Raw genomic sequence first — 25,725 nt, forward strand, 5'->3', positions numbered from 1 at the left:
TATGGTATTGCTTTGCACTGTTGTGACTATATGTCATGTCTTGGTCTGTCCCGTGTTTCTGTGATATCACACCGGAGGAATATTGTATCATTCCTTAATGCATGCATTACTAAATGACAATAAAAGAGGACTGCGTGTCCTCATAATCTAATCTAAAGTTCCTACAGCATTTTGTGTGTTGCTCAAGATTTCCAGCATCTGCAGAATCTCTTGTGTCTACCTCATTTTGCCTTCTAAAAGGAGTCCAATGCTGTTAGACTGGACCAGAATATTCTCTCGTCCCTCTACTAGCCAATGCTACATTACAATGCTGACTGCATTTTAGAAGTCTTGGCCAAAGAAGGGCTTTGGGTTGGCTTGAGGTCATAAAAGGTGCAAGGTAAATAGCTGTTAATACTAAACACGAGAAAGTCTGCAGATGCTGGAAATCTTGAGCAACATAAAATGCCAGAGGAACACAGCAAGTCAGGCAGCATCTACAGAAATTAATAAACAGTTGATGTTCGGGCCAAGACCCTTCTTCAGGACTAGAAAGGAAAGGGGAAGATATCCGAATAAAATGGAGGGGGTGGGGAAGGGAAAGGAGGATAGCTAGAAGATGATAGGTGAAACCAGGTGGGTAGGAAAGGTAAAGGGCTGGAGTGGAAAGAATCTGATAGGAGAGAAGAGTGGCCCACAGGAGGAAGGGAAGGAAGGGGGGCACCAGGGGCAGGTGATAGGCAGATGAGAAGAAGTAAGAGGCCAGAGTAGGGAATAGAAGAAGAGGGGAGGGGGAGGGAATTTTTTTTACCAGAGGAGAAATCAATATTCTTGCCACAGGTTGGCGGGTACCCAGGCGGAATACAGGGTTTTGCTCCCTCACCCTGAGAGTGGCCTTATCTCAGCACAGGAGGAGGTTATGGACTGACATCTCAGAAAGGGAATGGAATTAAAATGTTTGCCACTGGAAAGTTCATTTATTTTTACTGCTAGTTGGCTTTGGGCCATACCAGGTTTAAAAGGAAACTCAAATAGCTCATTCATCACATCCACATGAAACACTGTTACGGCATCCATCATCAGGGACCCCCATCACCCAGGGCATGCTCTCTTCTTGCTGCTGCCACCTGGAAGAAGACACAGGAGCCGCAGAACCTACAGGTTCATTAACAATTATTACCCCTCAGCCATCAAGTTCTGGAAGTAGAGGGGATAACTTCACTCAACCTCACTTGCCCCATCACTGAAATGTTCTCACAATCTGTGGACTCTTCATCTCATGTTCTCTATTTTTTGCCAATTTATTTATTATTATTACTTTTTTTCTTTTTTTATTTGCACAGTTTGTTACCTTCTGCATTCCGGTTGAAAACTCAAGTTGGGTGATCTTTTGTTGATTCTGTTATGCTGATTATCCTATAGATATATTGAGTATGCCGACAAGAAAATGAATCTCAGGGTTGTATATGGTGACTTATATGTACCTTGATAATAAACTTACTTTGAACTTTGAACTATAACATGCATTGTGATTTAACCTTGCAAAGGATGCCATTAAAAAAGGTAAATACTTCCACTTTAGGTTTACAGCAAGGAGAGAAATATTCAATTGAGGAAAATAAGAGGTTGAAACATGACCACAGGAACTTAGAAGCCTAAGAAGAAATTTAGAGTTTTTGCTTAAATAATTGAATGATATCTATTGAATGAATACAGAATGCAATTTTACCTAGTTGTCATGTCAGTGATAAATCGCGTCAAGTTAAGATAATCTCAAATAGATTGCAGAGATAGATGAGAAAAATCTCTTTACAATAGTGTTATTGCAATATGTAGCAAGTTGTTGAGGCAAGGAATATATTATTTATCGTAACAAGACAGTCTTTTAAAGCAGAGGTATTGTCCTAAGTTATTGGCAGCAAAATGGTTCTTAATCATTACTCTATAAATCAGATTGAAACTTTGGGATTTCCAAGCATGGGAATTTTAAATTTGCTGCCTATTACTCAGTGAACCTAAATAGGCTTTTCTATAGGCAGCCTCCTCCTTCCAAATCAAGAGAAATCACTTGATTTAATTTAAAATATTTATGAGTTTGTCCTCTCAGTTCAATAACATGAAAATCCTATGCCTTGGTACATGATGTCTAGGTAAGTTTTTAATGACATACCAAGGGATAATTACAGCTCAACAAATTCTAGCCCTAAAGAAAACTAACTTTTTCCAGATGTATTCTCATAAACTCATAGTGGATTTTACAATCATCATCATCATCATCAGTTGCCATACATATTTTAAAATTTATTTATGATATTTGTTGCTTCAATCACATACAGCTATTCTTTATTTGCTATTCTGTACAATGTTTGCAGCTATGATTAGAAATTGTACTCATTGCCTTGTCAATAATTGCTGAATGTGATTGGCTACTTACAACACAGCTGCAGAAACTGAGGATTCTTTTGAATTGTAGTACAGGTGCACAGAACATTGGAAAAAATGTTTTCAACTTTAACCTCAGTATATCTTGCTTCCCTTGTGACCTATGGTGAGTACTGTTGCTTCACTACCAACTGCAACTTTTCAGCTGTTTATTTTTGGAAAAAGAAATGCAGCACAACACATACAAAATGCTGAAGGAACTCGGCAGGCCAAGCAGCATCTATGGAAAAGAGTGCAGTCGACGTTTCGGGCCAAGACCCTTCAGCAGCGCGAAGGGTTTAGTCCTAGTGAGACGTGGAAGAAGCCTTGCCCGAAATTACCCCATGGTGCCCAGAACCTCCAAGTGCCAGAAACATCCACTACAGACAGAGTAGCAGAACACTGGCAGGTTAAGTGGCCTCCGGTAAGCTGAGGGAGGGAGTGGTTACAGTTTGAGGAAGAGCTATTGGAGCCTCTAGAGATGGGGTTTAGACATTTTGCTGGCTGCTTGCTGTATAGAACCTACTTTCTCCTTCGCATTACGGGGGACTGCAAAGAAAAGAGCCATCTGGATCATCACAGAAGCTGCTGAACAGGCCTCCAGATGGCTACGGTTCAAGACCTACGACACAGGACCTGATCAGCCCTGTCTGGGTCGCCTGGGTGAGAGTGTCAGATGTTGAAAGACCTGATGACCCCAGGTTACATCACTGACGATGTGACCCAGTGCGTCCTAGGAGGTACCTTAGCACTATATAGATAAGATGGTAGTGGGTTTACACACACAAAATGCTGGAGAAACTCAGCAGGTCAGGTAGTATCTATGGAGAGGATAAAGTCAGCTCCTGGCCTGAAACGATGACTGTTTATTCCCCTCCACAGATACTGCCTGACTTGCTGAGTTCCTCCAGCAAATTCTGTGTTCCTGAGAATGTCCAGCACCTACAGAATCCCTTATCTTTAGGGAGTGGGGTTAATTGTCGGCCAACCTAATGCATGACCTGCAGCTAATGGGACTCCTGGATTGTCTGTGACTGGCTTCGTGGCTGTGGACCCACTTGCATGAACTTCAATTCTGAATGTTATTTGCTTACTTTTATTGTTGTACAATTTCTTTTCCTCTGCAGATTGGGTGTTTGACAACCTTTTTTAATGGGTTTCTTTGTTTTGTGTCGGCCTGTATGGAGAGGAAGCTCAAGGTTGTATATAGTATACATGCTTTGATAAGGTACGTTAAACTTTGAACTGTGAAAACATTGGCTCATCTCTGATAGACGAACTGGCCCCTTTCCTTGAAATAATTCATACTTCTTCAGGGCAGGTAGAATTGAGGAAATAGGGAGTCTGCAGAAGGACTTGGACAGATTAGGAGAATGGGCAAAGATATGGCAGATGGAATATAGCGTGGTGAAGTGTATGGTCATGCTGTTTGGTAGAAACAATAAAAGCATTGACTATTTTCTGAACAGAGAGAAAAATTCAAAACTTAGAGGTTCAAAGGGACTTAGGAATCCTTGTGCAGGATTCCCTACAAGTTAATTTGGAGGTTGAGTGCATGGTAAGGAAGGCAATAGGAAAGCATTCATTTCAAGAGGACTAGAATATAGAAGCAAGGAAGCAATGCTGAGGCTTTAATAAGGTATTGGTCGAACCACTCAGAGTATTGTGAGATGTTTTGGACCCCTTATCTAAGAAATTATGTGTTGGCATTGAAGAGGGTCCAGAGAAGGTTCGTGAGAATGATTCTGGGAATTAAAGGGTTAAAATATATGGAGTGTTTAATGGCTCTGACCTGTACTCACCAGAGTTCTTAAGAATGGGGGGAGGGATGGATTTCATTGAAACCTATCAAATATTGAAAGGCATAGACAGAGTGGATGTGGAGAGGATGTTTCCCATAGAGGGTGAGTCTTGGACCAGAGGATGCAGCCTCAGAATAGAGAAATATCCATTTAGGACAGAGATGAGGAGGAATATCTTTAGACAGAGGGTGGTGAATCTATTGAACTCATTGCCATGAACGACTGTGGAGGCCAAGTCATTGAGTATATTTAAAGCAGAGGTTAATAGGCTCTTGGCTCATCAGGGTGTCAAAGGTTACAGGGAGAAGGCGGGGGAATGGGATTAAGATAGGGAAAAATCAGCTATAATGGAATGGCAGAACAGACTTGATGTACCGAGTGACCCAATTCTCCTCCTATGTCTTGTATTGATAGACTAAACACTGCACACCTACTAAGGAAGAAGTTCATAAAGAAATGCTCTCCAGTTGCATTCTGTTTAAATAAATAGTCAGAATGTTTAGTGGTTTTATGCATTGCTCATACCCAATTGTCCTTGATGTATTGTGCTCTAACCATCCATAGTCCCATTGCAAATTTGATGGTTTACATCTCAGGATAATTCAATCTACTTCATTATTTTCTGTCAGATTTTATCTTCCTTCTTATGGATAACCAACACAATGTCATTGTGATTAGATGAAATAACTGGATGGAAAATGTGATAGAATCATAAGCATGCTTTGCCGCTTCAAGGCTATTTGAGCTGTTTCAGCGATAACATGCATTGCTTTGCAACTTCATTCTTGTCATACTCATGATGAATACTTCTCTGTCTGTTTGTCATTCCTTGCTCTCAAATACGACAAGATCAGAGGCGGAGATTATTCACCAAAAGCAGTACGCGCAAAGTGCAGCTTCCCTATTGGATGCCTCTGATCCCCTTTTCCATCGGTAAATATTTGGGAGATGCAGCAGCTGTGCTGGAGATTATGTTCAATCAGCACAGGCACCTGTCTTTCTCCCCATGTCCAATGGCATGGAATTCATTTAATTCACCTTGGAAGGATGAAAGGCTGAATTATTCCTGCACACATTGAAACAGAGAAGCTTCTGTCCCTAAATGTAACACTTGGACAACACTGGTGTTTGATCAGCGGGCTCGGACAGCTTCAAATGGAACCCATAATTCCCTACTCTTTGCTGCATTCCCCCAGCCCCCACAGTTGTTGCCAGCAGATGTATGTCACATCAATATTACAGTTTACACAACTGCGGCAACTGGACGATGACATCAGCTGCTGTTATAATAAGTAGAAATTCTAAAACAACTTATGAAAACACCAAAACCACATGATCGCACTTTGCTGCATGTAGTGCTAAAATAGTATTCCCAGAGCTGAAGGCGTCCACCTCAAGTATTTCAGTTCTGAATTCAGCACTATTGTCCCTCAAACGTTGGCAAACAAGCTCCTACTCCTTGGTCTAAACGCACCGCTGTGCAAATGGAGCGTTGAAATTCCAAACCAATAGATCTCACAAAGTCTGGATGTAGAACTGCTCCTCCCTCCCCATCATCCTCAACATGGGTGCTCCCCCACTTGTGTACTGGAAATGACATGGAATAATCTTTGAAACAAGTTATTGAATCCATGAACACTCACCTCTCATCAGAGAAAGGAAGAAAAATAGAGCTACATAGGAGATAAGGGTTAAATTGACTGTAGAGTAGGTTAAATCTTCTGGAATATATTTCTTATGTTGACGTTAGTCAGTTTATTGGTGGTAATATTATTTTATATGTTGTGTGTGTGAGTTATATGTACTGTGTTGAGCACTTTGGTCCAGAGGAACATTATTTTGTTTGGCGGTATACATTTGAATGACAATAAACTTGAACTTGAACATAAACTTGTAAAGACTGGCGTAATATTGTGAGCCAAGGGGTCTGTAGTGTGCTGTATGCTCTGATTGGTGGGTTTTCCATTGTATCGGACAGTGACGGATTTGTGCAATTCAGTTGTGTGTTCATAGGTGGCTGCCGAGTCCAAGTTGTGAGTGATGTAGATGTCCACATTAAAGGCATGAAAACTCTGCTGCATCTGGAAGTCGAGCCATTGTGACTGCTTTCCTTCTTTTCTAGTCAGCAATTAGTACTGCTCGGCATCTCTCTTCTAATCAAGGCTCACCAGTTACCCCAGTCTTGTGCACTCTGTTCCAGCCATTCTGGCACAGCCCAGCGTGTGCATGTTAGCTTTCACACAGTCTTTGAATCTCTTACGGGATATGCCTTGTTTCCTTTAAATTAACTTTCCATTCTTTCCCTGCTCCCATATAATTATTTAACTTTGCATTAATGAATCTATTATTCACCTACAGTTTAATGTGGTAAATTTTAAATTCCAACCATTTCTGACTAAATAATTCCATAATTTATGGTATAATTTTATTAAATTATGATTGTATTTTACTAATAGGGTTCCTGGACTTCCTGTGAATGCCTGAAAGAAAACAAATCCCAGGGTTGTATTATTTAAAATTTTTATTTATTGAGATACAGCAGGGAACAGGCCATTCTGGCTCTTCAAACCATGCTGCCCAGGAATCCTCTGATTTAATTCTAGCCTAATCTTGGGACAATTTGCATTGAGCAATTAACCTACTAACTGGTATGTCTTTGGACTGTGGGAGGAAACCAGAGCACCCAGAGGAAACCCACACTGTCTAGAGGAGAACTTACAAAGTCCTTACAGGCAGCATTGGGAATACGGTGACATATCTGCACTTTGATAATAAATTTACTTTGAAGTTTGAACATAATATTAGCATTATGCCCTCTATATCAGGTTTGGTCTACAAGCGTGTATCCAACCCCATCAAAGCTGTCCTAAGCAATGTGTGAAGAGGTACTGTAACTATCTAGGCTGTGTACTGTGCTATCAGTTAGTGTGACTGGATCAAATCAATCAGCACAATCGTGTAGTGTCTCCTGTTTCTTTACATCTGACCTTTCTTGATGAACTTCCCAGTGTTAATTGCAACATTTAATCAGCCCATTTTTCAAAGGATGCCTAATGCTTTTATCGCTAACTAGGAGTTAGTGAATGAAGTTTGTTGTTTGTTTGAGTGTTTTGATGCATGCAGATCTTTAACATGGAGGAATGGAAAAAAATAGAAATTTAATATCAGAAGGTCAGAAAGTGTAGAAATAGAGAAGGGCATTGAGCAGAGCAAGTGAAGTACTCTCTTTTTCAGAATTGCGTACATTGGTTAGCAATATCTTTCACTCTGTGACGTAAATGCTTATTTGTCAATCATAATTCAGTCTGAAAATGATCTGGATAAAGTATGAATTTGTAAGTGGATTTAATCAATCTCAAATGGTATCTGGATCCCAGAAGAGATGAAATTCAGTGATATATAACTTGTAAGTAAACTTGCACTTAATTCTAAAAACATTTAATCTTCTCCCGTCTAAGTATATCTTCCCATTTGTTTTAGTTTTCTTGACAATTTTCTCCTTTCTTATGCTCCTTGGAGTACTGGTTCTCCAATTCCCCACCTGAATGCCTGTACATAACTCATGGATAAGTATTGACAGGGCATGTGGACAGAAATACATCATGGCAGTACCATTGTGAGAGTGCTGGATCCTCTTTTCATCCAACGGCCACACATCTAGCAGAATTTATTCGATGCAGGCCAAGAACAAGAAAGCATTTTTTCCTCTCTCTTGTGACCAGGGATTATTAAATGCATATTTGAGTGTTTGAGCAAGTTACTGAAGAATAACATAATTTCTATGGGTACAAAACTCAGAGTGTTGCAGCGCTACGTTCATTCCACACTAACGCATGGAAGTGAATGTTGGACAACATCAAAGCAAATTGAGGAAGACTTGAAGCTGCAGAAATATGGTTTTTGAGAAGAATGATGAAAGTATTGTGGAAGGCCAGAGTAACAAATCAGGAAGTGTCGCAAAAAGCCGAATAAGAAGAGAGCTGACATCATCAATCAGGAAAGGGCAGATGGAATTTCTGGGACGTGTACTGTTAATGGATGGACAGAACAAAGTTTTGAAGGGCTTGGTAGAGCTTCTCAGATTAAAAACAGATGGAAGACCATGATCACCCATGTCATACTATATGACAAACAATAATGATGGTGAGGGACCTGAGTTTAATTCCAAGTCTGTTCCTGTAACCACATGAGCTTCCTTTAGGTGCCCTGTTTTTTTCATCAAATCCTAATTGATGCCACAGTGGCGTCGTGGTTAGTGTGACACTGTTACAGCTTGCGATGTTCCAGAGCTCAGAGTTCAATTCCAGCAACATCTAAAGGATTTTGTGCATTCTTCCCGCGACCGTATGGATTTCTTCCGAGTGCTCCAGTTTCCTCCTACAGTCAAAAGACGTACCGGTTCGAAGGATAAATGCTCACTGTAAATTGTGCTGTGATTATGCAAGTGTTAAATCAGGGGTTGGCTGGGTGGCACGGCTCAATGTGCCAGAGGGGCCCGTTCTACGCTGTATCTCTAACGAATGATGAGATGGTTTATAGGTTAATTATCGCTGTTAAGAGAAGGGGCAATGTGATCTGGTAATTGTAACACTCTACTCTGCAGTCTGTTATTGTTTCCTCCTGGTACTAATTTACTTAGGTGGCAGGGTTGAGATATATCTCTACCAAAGGAAGGGTAAAAATCTCCGTCCCTCTGCTAGCCTGCGCGTCATCTTTGGGCAAGGTGTAGCATATGCTTTGACACCGATCAGGGTTGCATGAACTCATGGGAGCAGGTGGCAGATGGTTGTATCAGCAGCTGGAGCATATCACCAGTCCTGGTTATGTGACCACTGACACCAGGCAGACAATCTCTGAAGAGTATTGATAATGGCTGGGATCACCATCTTGTAAAGACGCTGCCCAGAAGGAAATGGCAAACCACTTCTGTAAAAAACTTTGTCAAAAACAATCATGGTCATAGATAAGACCATGATCGCCCACGTCATATGACACGGTACAAAACGAACAAACTATCTCAGTGCATCGATATTGTCACAATGGGGGTGCTGGTAGTGAACCCAAATGCTAGACACAGACACTGAAGTACAAGGAACAGGACTTAACTAGAGTAGGGATGTGAAAGGATACAGACAAGGAGCACAGACAAGAACACAGACTAGGGCTTGGACCTTGAGCCAGAGACTGGACAAGGACCCAGAACCTGGGTCTTGCCTCGGGCTTGGGCCCCAGAATCAGGCATGCACATGACATGACTGCAGGACTGGAGGCTGGGGTCTTGAGGCTTGAGATTGGAGACAGGCTTGGGGTCTTGGGGCTTGAGCTTGGAGACAGGCTTGGAGTCTTGGGGCTTGAGCTTGGAGACAGGCTTGGGGTCTTGGGGCTTGAGGCCTGCAGGCTGGGGTCTTGAGGGTTGGGTCCAGGGTACTTTGAGGCTTGGGTATGGACTCCAAGACAGAGACTGGGCAAGGACCCAGAACCTGGGACTTGACTCGGGCTTGGACTCCAGAACTAGGCGAGGACAAAACGAGGCTACAGGACTGGACATGGGTTGGGTGTGGGATGCTTGGGTAGGGCGAGATACAAGGACAGGTAAAGGCACATGGACAGGACTCAAATAGGACTGGACTAGGCACGGACTGGACGAGGGCCTTCAGGAGCACAGAGCCTTGGACTAGAAGAGACAGGAGCACAAAACCAGGACCCCTCCTTGGAACAGGATGTAGGGCCAGGACTCACACAGATAACACAGAGCCAGGACCCCTCCTTGGGAACAGGATGTAGGGCCAGGATTCATACACAGAACACTGAACATGAAGAGATGGATCCCAACACAAGGTGGTGGCAAATGGTCAGACCTACCTAGCGAAGGCGTGGACACAGAGAGACAATGCCACACAACGAAAGACAGTTCCTTATCTTGACCTAACAAGGCTCCGGTCTTGCTCCAGCAGTAAGACTTCAGCGATACAGGCAGGGTATACAGGTGGGGTATCCAGGCTAGGTGAGCAGGCAGAGAGTCAGGCAAGGGAGGAAAGACAAGGAGCAGAACAGAACAGTCCAGCAGGGAATCCCTGGTTTGCAGAGGTATTTATGTCTCAGCCCCAAAACGAGAAACATGTGCCCACAACAGAAACTGGGGAAAACCAGAAACCCCAGAACAAGGAACCATGGACCGGACCGTGAACTGGAACACGGACTTTACGGACTGGACTATGACAGATATTATGAAATGATCTGCATGGTTGGCATGCAAGCCAAAGTTTTTCACTGCATGTTCTTTCATGTGATAGTGATGAAACAATTTACTAATTTTATCAGCCAATGGGAATGTTAAGGGAATAGAATAGGATAAGTTTGGGATTAATATAAATGAGTGTTTGCCATGGGTGAAGCATTTGCTCCTGTGTAATATGACACCATGATTCAAAAGATTCCATAAAAAAAAGTATCCTGTGAGAGAATGGCAGAGAGGGTCAGTGAATTCTGGTTTTGACATAGGTCACAGAATTCCTCAGTCACATCAAATGGAAAATGAGACCACCACCAATGGGAATATGCTGAATAGGAATAATCAGCAGAACTCGTAAGAAGATTCAAGATTGTTTGATGTCATTTCCAATACACAAGTGTAAAGGAGAACAAAATAATTGTTTTTCTGGATCCAATGCAGCACAATAAAACATAATAAGACAAAGAACACAATAATAAAGTAACACAATATAAATAAATACATAGCTTATATACCATACATGGACTGATCGTATGTCCATAAGTGACACTTGGCACGCGAGTGTCTGTATATAAGGGCACTGGGAAGAAATGATAAAGCAGTGCTGACAGGGGGTGTGGAGGGGTGGAGATGTTGATCAGCATTACTACTTGAGGAAAGTAACTGTTTTTTAGTCTGGTGGTCCAGACATGGATGCTATATAGTTCCTTACTGACGGGAGTGGGCTAACCGGTCCATGAGCAGGGTGGCAGGGATCCTTCATGATGTTAATGGCCCTTTTTCTGGAACCTGTATATACAGTACTGTGCAAAAGTCTGAGGCACATATATATAGTCAGAGTGCCTTTGACTTTTGCACAGTACTGTTGTAATTGTATGTATTGCACAGTAATACTGCGCAAAAAAAATCATGACACGTGAATGATGATACACCTTTGCATTCTTTCCCGGCCATGTCTGCTATGCAGCCTTCCCTGCCAGTATCCTCCTCCAACCCTGCTAGGCAAGTACCTCTGACATGCCCCTGTAATTCCCTTTACTCCATTGTGATACTGATACATGAGAGTAATGCTTCTCCCTCTCAAATTTCAGTATGAATGCAATCATATTATGATCGCTGCCTCCTAAGGGTTCTTTTACATTAAGCTCCCTAATAAGATCTGAGTTAATACACAACACTGAATGTAAGATAGCCTTTCCTCATTGGCCTCTTCAATCCGGTCTTCCCAGGAAACAGTAGGTTCCAGCAGGACCACTTGCTTCGTAGACTCCGATATTAACACCATGTCCTGGTGGAGCGGAGTGGCTGCGATGTTTTCTGGGAACTTGAGCGGCCTCCCTAGGTCGACTTGGAGCTGCCAGTCTCGTGCAGTGGCAAGAAGACGTCCCGAGGAGCTAGGCTGATGTCGAGCCTTCTCCCCCACTCTGTTGAAGGTGATGGACTGTTTGGGAGCATGCTGATTTTTGCTGTCTTGAATCGCTGTGCTGACTGCGTCCGCCACAGACCTCAGGACTTGGACATGACGCCAGCGGTAAGGCCCTTCCCCCAACGCCTTCGGACAGCAACTTAGGATATGCTCCAAGGTTGCCCCTCTTCTTTATACCTTATACTTTATTGTCGCCGAACAATTGGTACTAGAACGTACAATCATCACAGCGATATTTGATTCTGCGCTTCTCGCTCCCTGGATTACAAATCGATAGTAAATATTAAAAATTTAAATTATAAAGCATAAATAGAAAATAGAAAAATGGAAAGTAAGGTAGTGCAAAAAAACAGAGAGGCAGGTCCAGATATTTGGAGGGTACGGCCCAGATCCGGGTCAGGATCCGTTCAGCAGTCTTATCACAGTTGGAAAGAAGCTGTTCCCAAATCTGGCCGTATGAGTCTTCAAGCTCCTGAGCCTTCTCCTGGAGGGAAGAGGGACAAATAGTGTGTTGGCTGGGTGGCTCGTGTCCTTTATTATCCTGGCAGCACTGCTCCGACAGCGTGCGGTGTAAAGTGAGTCCACGGACGGAAGATTGGTTTGTGTGATGTGCTGCGCCGTGTTCACGATCTTCTGCAGCTTTTTTCGGAATTGGACGGGACAACTTCATACCAGGTTGTGATGCACCCTAGAAGAATGCTTTCTACCGTGTATCTATAAAAATTAGTGAAGGTTTTAGGGGACGGGCCAAATTTCTTTCGTTTTCTCAGGAAACTGGAGTTTTCTGGCACAGTTGGCATGCTGGAGTGTTTGCCATGCCCCACCTGTGCAGGTTGTCTGGGCTTGGGAGAACGTCATAGACTGATTGGATGAGAAACTTGATGTGCAATGGTTCGGCTCTCCAGAGCTCTGTCCGGGTTAACTTGCGAGGTTCCGCATGCTCCTATCTAGTCCAGGTGCCTTGTTTATACATGCCGGCCATCTTGCTGTATCGTTCTTCCTCCACTTCTGCTTGTATCTCCTTCTGAACCAGTTGACACTTCTCCTTTCCACGGGTTTTGTCATAGCATGGTTTGGGAAAACAGCCCGGTCCTGCCTGCCCCACCGTCACAGTGCCCACCAAACTGTTGTGCCGCAGCCGTGCCTCCGCTCTGTCGACAGCTTCCTGTGCCTGCCACTTCCTGCCGGTCCTTACACGGATTCCTGCCGAAGCAACTTTAACATCAGAGGCGTCTCAGTACATCATAACCTCCCTGGCTCGAGTGACTCTGAATTCCTCTGATAGGCCGCTGATGGGGAGCTGCAGCTTGGCGGGATGCCCATACAGGGCAATGCTGCTTAAGGTCCGGGGGAGCCCTAGCCACCTCCGGAGAGACTGACTGATGGTCTTCTCCAGAGCCTCCACTGTTGACATTGTAGACCAGAAGGGGCCAGAGTAGCCTTGGCAGGACTCCGTGTTGGTACATCCAGGCTCTGAATTTTCCTGGAAGCCCCGATTTCTCAATCGCGCTGAGCCAGGTTATCAAGTCGCTCCTCGTTTGTTGAAGTGCGGCTGTGTCCTTCAGGGAACTGTCGAAGATCTTGCCCAGGCTCTTGACTGGTTTTTCTGTCACCATTGGAATCTGGATCCCTCCCAGGGTAAAGTGGAACCGGTCGGCCACTCTTCCCTCCTTCGGGACCACAGACCTGGACTTGGCTGGTTTAAAGGTCATCCTTGCCCATGAGATGAGCCGTTCCAGCCCTTGAAGGAGCCATCTGCACCCAGGGACGGACGTTACCATCACCGTCAGGTCATCCATGAATGCTCGTATGGGGAGCTGCCGAGTACCAGAATCTAGACATGGGGCCTCCACATTCCACCTCCGCTGACTTGACAATCATGTTCATGGCCAGTGAGAAGAGTGATAACGAGATTGTGCAGCCAGTGATTATGCCCTTCTCCAGCCGATGCCAGGTGGATGTTAGTGACCCTGAGGAGACTCTCAACCTGAAGTTGCTGTAATAGTCCAGAATGAGGTTTCGGATCATCTCTGGAACATGGTGTCTTGTCAGTACTGTTTCAACGAGCTTGTGTGGGATGGATCCATAAGTGTTGGTTAGGTCAAGCCAGAGTGCTGCAATGTCTCCTCTGTTTTTCCTTGCCTCCCGGATCAGCTGGGTCACCATTCCTGTGTGCTCTAGGCATCCAGGTACTCCTGGGACTCCCCCCTTCCGTACTGAGGTGTCTGTGTGTCCATTCTTCAAGAGGAACTCAGTTAAACATTGGGCCACAATCTTGAAGAAGATCTTCCCTTCAACGCTGAGCAGTGAGATAATACGAAACTGCTCGATGTTGCTTGAATCTTCTTCTTTTGGTATCCAGACACTGTCCACGTGCCTCCACTGAGCAGCGACCTTTCCTCTCCACCAGTTCACCTTTAAGATCTTCCAGAGTCACACAAGGAGCCTTGGGCCCTGCTTGTAGACTTTGTAAGGCACTCCGCTAGGACCAGGGGCGGAACTTGCTCTTGCTGCTTTGACTGCTTCTTTGACATCTTTCAGGGTGGGCTCAGAGATGTTGAATTGGGTCACCGGTTCTGGAGGTGTCACCAGTGCCTCACACAGGCTGAGGTTCGGCTCCTTCGAGATGTCATTAAAAGTGATATTGAGATGGTGGTTTATCTCCCCCACAGAACAAGTGAGGTGGCCACTTCGCTTCTGTCCTAGTATCCTCTTGGTGAAGCCAAAGGGATTGGTAATGAAAGCACTGCGCTTTCGGGCCCTCTCTTTGCCCTTCCTTTGGTGCCACTCAGCCCACCTGAGTGTGATGAGCCTCCTCCTCATGATATCTGTGAGGTCTGACAGGGCAGTTTTCTCCTTCTCCTTGGCCAGCTTAAATTGATGCTTCAGAGATTTGAGTTCTCATCTCTGCTGGCTGATCTTCAGTTCCCGCCAGTTTGGTCCCGCTGGATTACTTGTTTCATGCTTTTCCTTGACGCCAAACCGTTCTGAGCCTATTCTCGTTATGAGGGTGTACATAGTCCGGAGCTTCTGGTCAGCATTGCCCTTCGATATCGCCCCCAGAATCTTGTCTACATCCTCATCCAACTGGAGCCACTCCTTCTTGTTAGCGGCAGGCCACTTTGCCTGACGCTGTTCCGACTTTCTGCTTATTGGGGGAACTAGGAATAGTTCACAAGGCGCAGGATAGATATGTTCCACAGATGAAGAAGTTCTCAAATGGCAGGGGTAGGCAACCGTGGCTGACAACAGAAGTTAAGGATGGCATAAAAGTCAAGGAAAGAGCATACAGTATAATGTAGCAAAAATGAGTGGGAAGTTGGATGATTGGGAAGCTTTTAAAATCCAACAAAAAGCAGCTAAAAAATCAATCAGAAGATGAAATATGAGGGCAGACTAGTCAATAATATAAAGCAAGCTACCGGAAGTTTTTTTCAGTTATATAAATAGTAAAAGAGAGGAGAGAGTTGATATTGGACCACTGGAAAATGATTCTGGTGATGTAGTAATGGGGGACAAAGAAGTGACAGATGAATTTAATGGGTACTTTGCGCTTGTCTTCACTGTGGAAGACACTAGCAGTGTGTTAAGGTTCCATGACTGTCAGGGAGAATCAGTGGGTGTTATTGCTATCACAAAGGAATAAATGCCAGACAAACTCAGCTGTCTTAAGGTAGATAAGTCATGTGGACCAGATGGACTACGTCCCAGAGTCCAAAGAGAGATTGCTGAAGAGATAACAGATGGATTGGTCATGATCTTTCAAGAATACTTGATTCTGGCATGATCCCAGTCCCAGAGGAGTGGAAGATTGCTAGTGTCACTTGTATCAAGTCAAGTCAAGTCACTTTTTATTGTCATTTCAACCATAACTGCTGGTACAGTACACAGTAAAAATGAGACAACGTTTTTCAGGACCATGGTGCTACATGAACAATACAAAAACTACACTGAACTATGTAAAACTATGTGAACTATGCAGTAGGTTGGTGTCAGTCCAGGCTCTGGGTATTGAGGAGTCTGATGTCTTGGGGGAGGAAATTGTTACATAGTCTGGTCGTGAGAGCCCGAATGCTTCGATGCCTTTTTCCAGATGACAGGAGGGAGAAGAGTTTGTATGAGGGGTGCGTGGGGTCCTTCATAATGCTGTTTGCTTTACGGATGCAGCGCGTGGTGTAAATGTTTGTAATGGCGGGAAGAGAGACCCTGATGATCTTCTCAGCTGACCTCACTATCCACTGCAGGGTCTTGCGATCCGAGATGGTGCAATTTCCGAACCAGGCAGTGATGCAGCTACTCAGGATGCTCTCAATACAACCTCTGTAGAATGTGGTGAGGATGGGGGGAGGGAGATGGACTGTTCTCAGCCTTCGCAGAAAGTAGAGACGCTGCTGGGCTTTCTTTGCTATGGTGTTGAGGGACCAGATGAGATTCTCCGCCAGGTGAACACCAAGAACTTTGGTCTCTTAACGATCTCTATGGAGGAACCGTAGATGTTCAGTGGAGAGTGGTCGTTCCGTGTCCTCCTGAAGTCAACAACCATCTCTTTTGTTTTGTTCACATTCAGAGACACGTTGTTGGCTCGGCACCAGTCCGTTAGCCGCTGCACCTCCTCTCTGTATGCTAACTCATCATTCTTGCTGATGAGTCCCACCACGGTCGTGTCATCAGCGAACTTCATGATGTGGTTCGAGCTCTGCTCTTTAAAAAGCAGGAAAGCAAAATAAAGGAAATTATAGGCCAGTTAGCCTAACTTCAGTGGTTGAAAAAGAGTTGGAGTCTATTATTAAGGACAAGGTTTCAAGGTAATTGGAAACTAATGATAAAATGATTTAAAGTCAACATGTTTCCTGTGAAGAGAAATCTTGCCTAACAAATCTGTTTGAGTTCTTTAAGGAAGTAACCAGCATCGTGGACCAAGAAGAGATAGTGAATGTCAGTTACCTGGATTTTCAGAATACATTTAATACGGTGTCACACATGAGGGTACTTGACTAGGTAAAATCTTATGGAATTACAGGAAAGGCAATGGCATGGATAGCGGAACAGCTAACAGGCAGGAGGTAGCAAGTGGGAATAAAGGGGAACTTTTCTGGCTGGCTGCTGGTGACTAGTGGTGTTCCACTGAGGTCTCTATTGAGACTGCTACTTTTCACATTGTTTGCAGTGATCTGAATAATGGAATTAATAGCTTTGTGGCAAAGTTTGCGGATGATATGAAGATAGGTGGAGGGGTAGGTAGTGCTGAGGAAACAATGTGATTGCAGCAGGACTTAGACAATTTGGAAGAAAGGGCAGAAAAGTGTCAGATGGAATACAGTGTTGGGAAATGTATGATAATGCATTTTGGTAAAAGGAACAATAGTGAGGACTATTATTTAAATGGGGAGATTATTTAATGGGGAGTCCTCGTGCAAGACTCCCAAAAGTTTAGTTTACAGATTGAGTCTGTGGTAAAGAAGGCAAATGTAATGTTGCCATTTATTTCAAAGGGAATCTTAATATAAAAGCAAGGAGATAATGCTGAGCTTTTAGGCCACTGGAGCTGTCAACAGTTTTGTGCCCTATATATCAGAAAAGATGTGATGTAATTGGGGAGAGTCCAGAGAAGGTTCACTAAGATGATTCCAGGAATGAAGGGGTTAATATATGAGGAGCATTTAGCAGCTTTGTGCCTGTACTCACTGGAATTTAGAAGAATGTGGGGTGACCTCATTGAAAACTACCGAATGCTGAAAGAACTAGTTAGGGTGGATGTGGAGACGATGTTTCCTATGGTGGGGGTATCCAGAACTAACGGGCACAGCTGCAGAATTGAGGGGTGACCCTTTAGAACAGAGGTTAGGAGGAATTTTTTTAGCAAGTGAGTATTAAATCTGCGGAATGCTCTGCTGTGTTGGACGCCAGTTCCTTGCATATATCTAAGGCGGTATTTGATAATATCCTTATCGGTCGGGGCATCATAGGATATGGCGAGAGGCAGGTCTATGGGGTTGATTGGGATCCAGAATCAGCCATGTTAGAATGGCGGACCAGACTTGATTGGCTGAATGTCCTAATTCTGCTCCTATGCCTTATGATCTTACGAGTCCACTCCGCCATTTCATCATGGCAGATCCATTTTTCCTCTCTGCCCCAATCTCCTGCTTTCTCCCCATATCCCTTCATGCCCTGACCAATCAAGGATTATTAACCTCTGCCGTTAATATACATACAGACTTGGCAGCAACCTCCACTGATTCTCCACTCTCTGGCTAAAGAAATTCCTCCTCATTTCCACTCTATCAGGACACTCCCTCATTCTGAGGCTGTGTCCTCTGGTCTTAGACTTTCCCACTATAGAATACATCAACTCTAACAAGGGCTTTCAATGAGATTGCCCCACATTCTTCTGCATTCCAGTGAGTAGAGGCCTCGAGGCATCAAACGTTTTTCATATGATAAGCTTTTCAAACCTGAGTTCTTTTTTGTGACATGACCATACACTTCTCAACACTGTATTGCATCTGCCACTTGTTTGTCCATTCTTCTAATCTGTCTAGGTCCTTCTGTAGCCTCTTGACTTCCTCAAAGTTACCTGCCCCTTCATCCATCCTCATACCATCTGAAAATTTTGCAACAAAGCCATCAATTCCATTATCCAAATCATGAACATATAACATAAATAGAATCGTTTCCAACACAGACGTTTTATGGGACACCGCTAGTCACCGGCAGACAGTCAGAAAAAGGTCCCTTTATTCCCATTCTTTGCCTCCTGTCAATCAGCTACTACTTTATCCATGCTAAAATTTTCCTTGTAATACCATCGACCCGCAGCTTGTTAAGTGGTCTCATGTGTGGCAACTTGTCAAAGGCCTTCTGAAAATCCAAAGACACAACAGCAACCAATCCTCTTTTGTCTACCCTGCTTGTTATTTCTTCAAAGAGTTCCAACAGATTTGTTGGGCAAGACTTTCCCTTGAGGAAACCACACTGACTATGGCCTATTTTAGCATTTTAGCATGTGCCTCCAAATACCTCGAAACCACATCCTTAACAAGTCAGCTGCAACATCTTCCTAATCTCTGAGGTCAGGCTATCTGACCTATAGTTTCCTTTTACTTGAAGAGTGGAGTGACGTTTGCAATTTTCCAATCTTCTGGAACCTTTCCAGAATCCATTGATTCTTGAAAGATCATTACTAATGCCTCCACAATCTCTTCAGCCATCTCTTTCAGAAACCTTGAGTGTACACCATTGGGTCCAGGTGACTTATCTACCTTCAGTCCTTTCAGTTTTCCAAGAACCTTTTCACTAGTAATGGTAACTTCACACTCTTCATGACCCCTGATACCTGGAATTTTCACCATACTGCTAGAGTCTTCCACAGTAAAGACTGATGCAAAATACTTGTTCAATTCATCCACTATTTCCTCCATTATGACCTCTCCAGCATTGATTTTCAGTGGTCCGATATCCAATCTCATCTCTCTTTTACACTTCATGTGTCCTTCTTAATATTATTGGCTTGCTTACTTTCGTATGGCAGCATCCATCATTAGGGACCCTCAGCATCTAGATATGCCTGATCCTTACTAATATTTTGGGAGGAAGTACTGGAGCCTGAAGACCCACAGTTATTATTTTGGGAACAGTTTCTTCCCCTACCCTATCAGATCGCTGAGTGGTCCATGAACACTGCCTCATAGAGTCATAGAAAAGCACAGCACAGGAACAGGTCCTTCAGCCCATCTAGTTCATGCTGAACTATTTTAACTGCCTAGCCCATTAACCTGCCCTCCATACCTCTACCATCTCTGTACCTAGCCAAACTTCTCTTAAACTTTGAAATTGAGCTTGCATTCACCACTTGCACTGGCAGTAAGCTCCACACTCTCACGACCCTCTGAATGAAGAAGTTTCCTCTCATGCTCCCTTTAAGCTTTTCACCTTTCACCCTTAACACATGACCTCTGGTTATAGTCCCACTCAACTTTGCTGGAAAAAGTCTGCTCGCATTTACCCTGTATTTACCCCTTATAATTTTGTATACCTCTGTAAAATCTTCTGTCAATCTTTTATGTTCCAAGAAATAAAGTCCTAATCTACTCAAACTTTTCTTATAACTCAGGTATTCCAGTCCCGGCAAGACACGTGTAATTTTTTTTGTACTCTTTCAACCTTACTTGCATCTTTCCTGTAGTAAAACTGCACATTATACTCTGAATTAGGCCTCACCAATGTCTCATACAACTTCAACGTAACATCCCATCTCCTGTACTTAGCACTTCGATTCATGAAGGCCAATGTGCCAAAAGCTTTCTTTATGACCCTATCTACCTGTGCCACCACTTTCAATGAATTATGGACCTGTATTCCCAGATCCTTTTGTTCTACCACACACTTCAGTAAAAGTAATTTTTGTTTAACGTCTTGCACTGTTCTGCTGCGGCAAACAACAAAAAAAAATCATGACATATGTCAGTGATAATAATTCTGATTCTCATTGTTCAAAACTCTAGAGAAATAGCCTGCTTGACCTCTTCACATATGGAAAATCTGCTCCTGCTGAAAGTAATCGATTTAATCTTTGTTCAGTTCCCTTTTTAGCAAGCCGATTTGTTTTGTTTTTAGGTAAGGGAGCAAAACAATGTACAATACTTCAAATGTGGTTTTGTGCTGCATGCTGACTTTCAGACACTTACGTACAAGAACCCTATGTCTCTGAAAATTATGTAATCAATATTATGTAATTTCTCATCTTTAAAAAAATAATCTGTTTCTCTGTTGTGTGCACCAAAGAAAATAATGTCACAATTTCCACTGTCAGGTTCTTGCCCACTCAGATTGTCCACATGTGATTGAACGCAATTTGTTCTGCTTACTCTTCAGAATTCTACCTAATTTAGAATCATCAGCAAATCTTGAAATATGACATTGTGATATATGATTGGCCAGGGCATAAGGGATACGGGGAGAAGGCAGGAGATTGGGGCTGAGAAGGAAAATGGATCAGCCATGATGAAATGATGGAGCTGACTCAATGGGCCAAATGGCCTAATTCTGCTTCTATTTCCTATAAACTTATTGTTTCTTCAACAAGTACCCCAATTGTCACAGACTACCAACCTGAGAAACATATCCAATTAATCCCACTCTTTGTTACTTTCTGTATGATGACCAATTCCCAACCCATCCGCAATTCTGTGTGCTGTAAACTTGTTGACCAACATCTTATATGGGATCTTATCAAAAGCCTTCTAAAAATCTAAAAGCACCACACCCTTAAGTTTTTCTCCTGTTCTATTCTCTTACCAAATCAAAAAAATCTTTCAGCAGATCTATCAAGCATGTTTAATGAGTCTCCCATTAACTTGAGAAATCTTATCTGACCTGCAGAGGAATTTGCAGTGGGAGGAAAAGATCCAGTTGTCATAGTGCATGTGGGTATCAACAACACAGGTAGAACAAGGAAAGAGGTTCTGCTGAGGGAATTTGAGCAGCTAGGGACTAAACTAAAAAGCAGAACCAAAAAGATGGTAATCTCTGTATTACTACCTGAAATAGAGAGTTAAATGCGTGGCTCAAGGATTGGTGTAGGAGAAGTGGGTTTGAATTCATGGGAAACTGGCACCAGTGTTGGGGAAGGAGGGAGCTGTTCCACTGGGACAGGCTCCACCTGGACTGTGATGATACCTGGTTCCTGGCGAATCGCATAACTAGGGTTGTGGTTAGGGCTTTAAACTAAATAACAGAGGGGTAGGTTCAACAGATTGGAGAAGTATGGATAAAGTAAAAGAGGAAAGTGTGGATAAAGAAAAAGTAAAGGCAAAAGTTAAAAAAAGAGTAAAGAAAGGTTGGAGTACAGAAAATTCAAGTGCATAAGAAACAATGATTACTAGATTTTAAAGGCACAATGAGTTTAAGGGCACTTTATCTGAATGCTGGTAGTATTCAAAACAAGGTCAGTACAAGGGGTCTGATTTAGTGGCCATTACAGAAATGTGGTTGCAGGGTGGAGAGGATTGGGTATTAAATATTCAATAATATCATGTAATAGAGAAAGATAGGCAGGAAGGTAAGGGAGGTGAGGTAGAGCTCTTAGTTAAGGATAAAGACCAAGGTGACAGTGAGAGACAATATTAGATCTAAGGAGCAGAATGTTGAATCCATCTGGGTAAAGATTAGGAATAGTAAAGGAAAAAAATCACCAGTGGGAGTTGTCTATAGGCTACCGAATAATAACATTACAGTGGCACAGGCAATAAACAGAGAAATATGTGAGGCATGTAAGAATGGAACAGCAGTTATCATGGGGACTTTAACTTGCACATAGATTGGGTGAATGAAGTTGGTCAAGGCAGTCTTGAGGAGGACTTCAAAGAATGCATATGTGATAGCTTTCCTGAACACCATGTTACTGAACCTGCAAGGGAACATGCTGTGTGGAATATGGTCCTGTTCAATAAAATTAGTGATCTTGTAGTTAGAGATCCTCTTGGAAGGAGTGATCACAGTATGACTGAGTTTCTCATACATGGAGGGTGCAATAGTTCAATCTAAAACCAGTATATTATGCCTAAACAAGGAAGACTACAACGGGATGAGGGAGGAGTTGGATAGGGTAGACTGGGAGCACATGCTGTGTGGTGGGATGGTTGAGGAACAATAGAAGACTTTCAAAGAGATTTTTCACGGTATCAACAAAAGTGTATTCCAGTTAAAAGCCAGGACAATAATGGTGGGGAGAGCCAGACATGGATAACTAAGGAAATATAGGGAAGGCATCAAATTAAAAGCTCATGTGTACAAAGTCACTAACAGTAGTGGGAAACTGGAAGATTGGGAAAACATTAAAAAGCAACAAAGAACCACTAAGCGAGCAATAAAAAAAAGGGAAGATAGATTATGAAAATAAACTAGCATAAAATATAAAAACAGATAGTGGAAGTATTTATAATTATGTAAAGCGGAAAAGGGTGGCTCAAGTGAACACAGGTCCCTTGGAGGATGAGACAGGGGTATTGATATTGGTTAATGAGGAAAAGGCTGAGGCTTTGAATGATTATATTGTGTCGGTTTTTATGGTGGAGGATACGTTTAACATGCTGAAGAGAGATGATACTAGAGCGAAAAAGCAAATTGTGCAGAGGATACGGAGAGTCTGCAGAGAGATATCTATAGATTAAGTGAGTGAGCAATGGTCTGGCAGATGGAGTGCAATGTTGGTAAATGCAAGATCATCCAGTTTGGAAAGAAAAATGAAAGGTCAGATTATTATTTAAATACTAAAGGATTGCAGCATGATGCTGTGCAGAGGGACTTGGGAGTGTTTGTGCATGAATCATAAAAGGTTGGTTTGCAGGTGTAGCAACCTATCAAGAAGGCAAATGGAATATTGGCCTTCATTGCTAGAGGGATTGAATTTAAGAGCAGGGAGGTTATGCTACAACCGTACAGGGCACTGGTGAGTCCACACTTGGAGTACTGTGTGCAGTTCTGGTCTCCTTACTTGAGGAAGGATATACTGGCTTTGGATGTAGTGCAGAGGAGGTTCACAAGGTTGATTCCAGAGATGAGGGGGATAGAATATGAGGAGAGATTGAGTCGTCTCGGACTGTACTCGCTGGAATTCAGAAAGATGAGAGGAGATCTTATAGAAATGTGTAAAATTATGAAAGGGATAGATAAGATAGAGGCAGGAAAGTTGTTTCCACTGGTAGGCAAGTCTAGAACTGGGGGACATAGCCTCAAGATTTGGGGGGAATAGATTTAGGATGAAGATTTTGGAGGAGGAACTGCCTTTCCCAAAGAATGGTGAATCTGTGGAATTCTCTGCCCAATGAAGGCAGTGGAGGCTACCTCAGTAAATATATTTAAGACAAAGTTGGATAGGTTTTTACATAGTAGGGGAACTAAGGGTAATGGAGGAAAGGCAGATAAGCGGAGATGAGTCCATGGGCAAATCAGCCATGATCTTATTGAATGGCAGAGCAGGCTTGATGGCCAACTCCTGCTGCTATTTTTGTTTGTTTTTATGTTCTTATGAGACAGAGAGGGAGAATTCATCTACCTGACGTCAATGTAATGGGCTCAATAAAAGAAATGCAGAGATATCTTGAATTGCAAGTCCAAGCTTTCTGAAAATGGCAACAATAATTGACAGGGTGGTAGGGAAGGTGTAGATTCTACACTGTGGAGCATATTTGTCTTCTTTGGTCTGTGAATTGATTATCAGCATGTTGCAGAAGAGGATGTTGCCTAGATTAAAGATAGGAAATGTATTGTCTACTTTTATCAATGCCTCTGTCCAGATTCTGGATTATTTTACCAAATGGATCCATGGATACTTTGCTTCTGAAGAACTACGATGCTCACGACTAACTCATCAAGCACTTCAACACACACCCAGTGGCCACTTTATTAGTTACCTCCTGTACTTAATAATAAGGTCACTAAGCACATGCTTGATGTTTTCTGCTGCCTTAGCTCATCCACTTCAAGGTTTGATGTGTTCAGAGATGCTCTTCTGCACATCACTGTTGTCTTTCAGTAAAGATTATGGTGCATAGATACATAGCAGTCTCTTGGGGGTCAACCAAAGGTGTTTTTTCCCTTGCTAAATTTGTTTTTCTACACAGTAAGACTATTCTTGACTCCAATAACTACCTGCACAGCAGGTCTACTGCATCAGTGAGCTGCTGTTTGTTCAGAGTAACCGGTCAGAGAGTTGTAAGAGCCAGACGGCAGTTCAGAGAGGCAGAATCGGCCTATTGGGCCAGGGAGGTTGAACTGGCCCATCAGGTCATCCAGTCGAGATGGGCTGTTGGCCCGTTGTTCCTGGGGATTTGGATTGGACTGTTGGGCCTGTGGATTCAAGTTGAGCCATTGGGCTGGGGGATTCAAGCTGGGTCACTGGGCCTGAGGATGCGAACCAGACTGTCAGACTAGGGGATTCGGGCCTGGGGATTTGAGCCAGGCCATTCTAGGGGATTCAGGTCTGGGGATTCGGGCTTGGGGATTCAAGCCAGGCCTTTGTACCTGGAGGTTCGAGCCAGGCTGTCATGCTTGGGGATACAAGCAGGGCCGTCGGCCTGGAGATTTGAGCTGGGGAGTTGGGCCATATTAGAAGCTGGATTGGGTTCAGAAGAGTTGACCTGAGTGCAGATTAAGCTGCTGCGTGCTTCTCAGAGTTGATGTCTTTAAGTTGGTGTCAAAGGCGGCTTGCAGAGAAACAATGAGTGACTGTCGTGGATGGTTCTTTTGCAATTGCAAGACCCTGTTGGGCACTGATAGCTGCAGGCCTGCTTCCCTTTTTTGGTGATGGGCCAGGCAACAAGGCAGCAGTGTGCCTCAGTTGTAGCTAGGACTGGGCCTCAGTCCTCGGACTTGCGTTGCAGCATAGTGTCTGGGTTTGGTTGGCGTGTCCCCTCCTGTGGTGCTGCCCTCTATTGGTGGATCAGTTGAATTACAAGCTGGACTGCTGTGAACGATCAATTTGCAGGACTTGTCGCTCAGGGACATGGACTTAAAGTTTATTTTTACATGGCTATGTTCTTTTTTTTCTTTATTGTTATTTTGGATGCGCGTGTAAGTTTTGCATCTTCGTCCTAGAGGAACACTATCTCATTCAGCTGTATCCATGTATGGTTTGAATAGCAATTAAACTTGATTTTATTTCATTTGATTTTGAGTTACTGTCCCTTTTCTGACAGCTTGAACCAGTCCGATCATTTTTCTCTGACACCTTGCATTAATAAGTCATTTTTACCCACAGAACTGCCGCTCACTGGATGCTTTTTCGGTTGTCATACCATTCTCTGTAAACTCTGAAGACTGTTGTGCATGAAAATTCCAGCAGATCAGCAGCTTCTGAGATACTC

General features: G+C 43.3%; 1 pseudogene; it reads right to left on the bottom strand.

The window, feature by feature from the left end:
* Positions 1-8,746: 8,746 nt before the first annotated feature.
* Positions 8,747-24,966, bottom strand: LOC134356741 (uncharacterized; annotated as a pseudogene).
* Positions 24,967-25,725: the final 759 nt, after the last annotated feature.

This window comes from Mobula hypostoma, chromosome 1, assembly GCF_963921235.1.
Source record: "Mobula hypostoma chromosome 1, sMobHyp1.1, whole genome shotgun sequence".
Classification (NCBI taxonomy): domain Eukaryota; kingdom Metazoa; phylum Chordata; class Chondrichthyes; order Myliobatiformes; family Myliobatidae; genus Mobula; species Mobula hypostoma.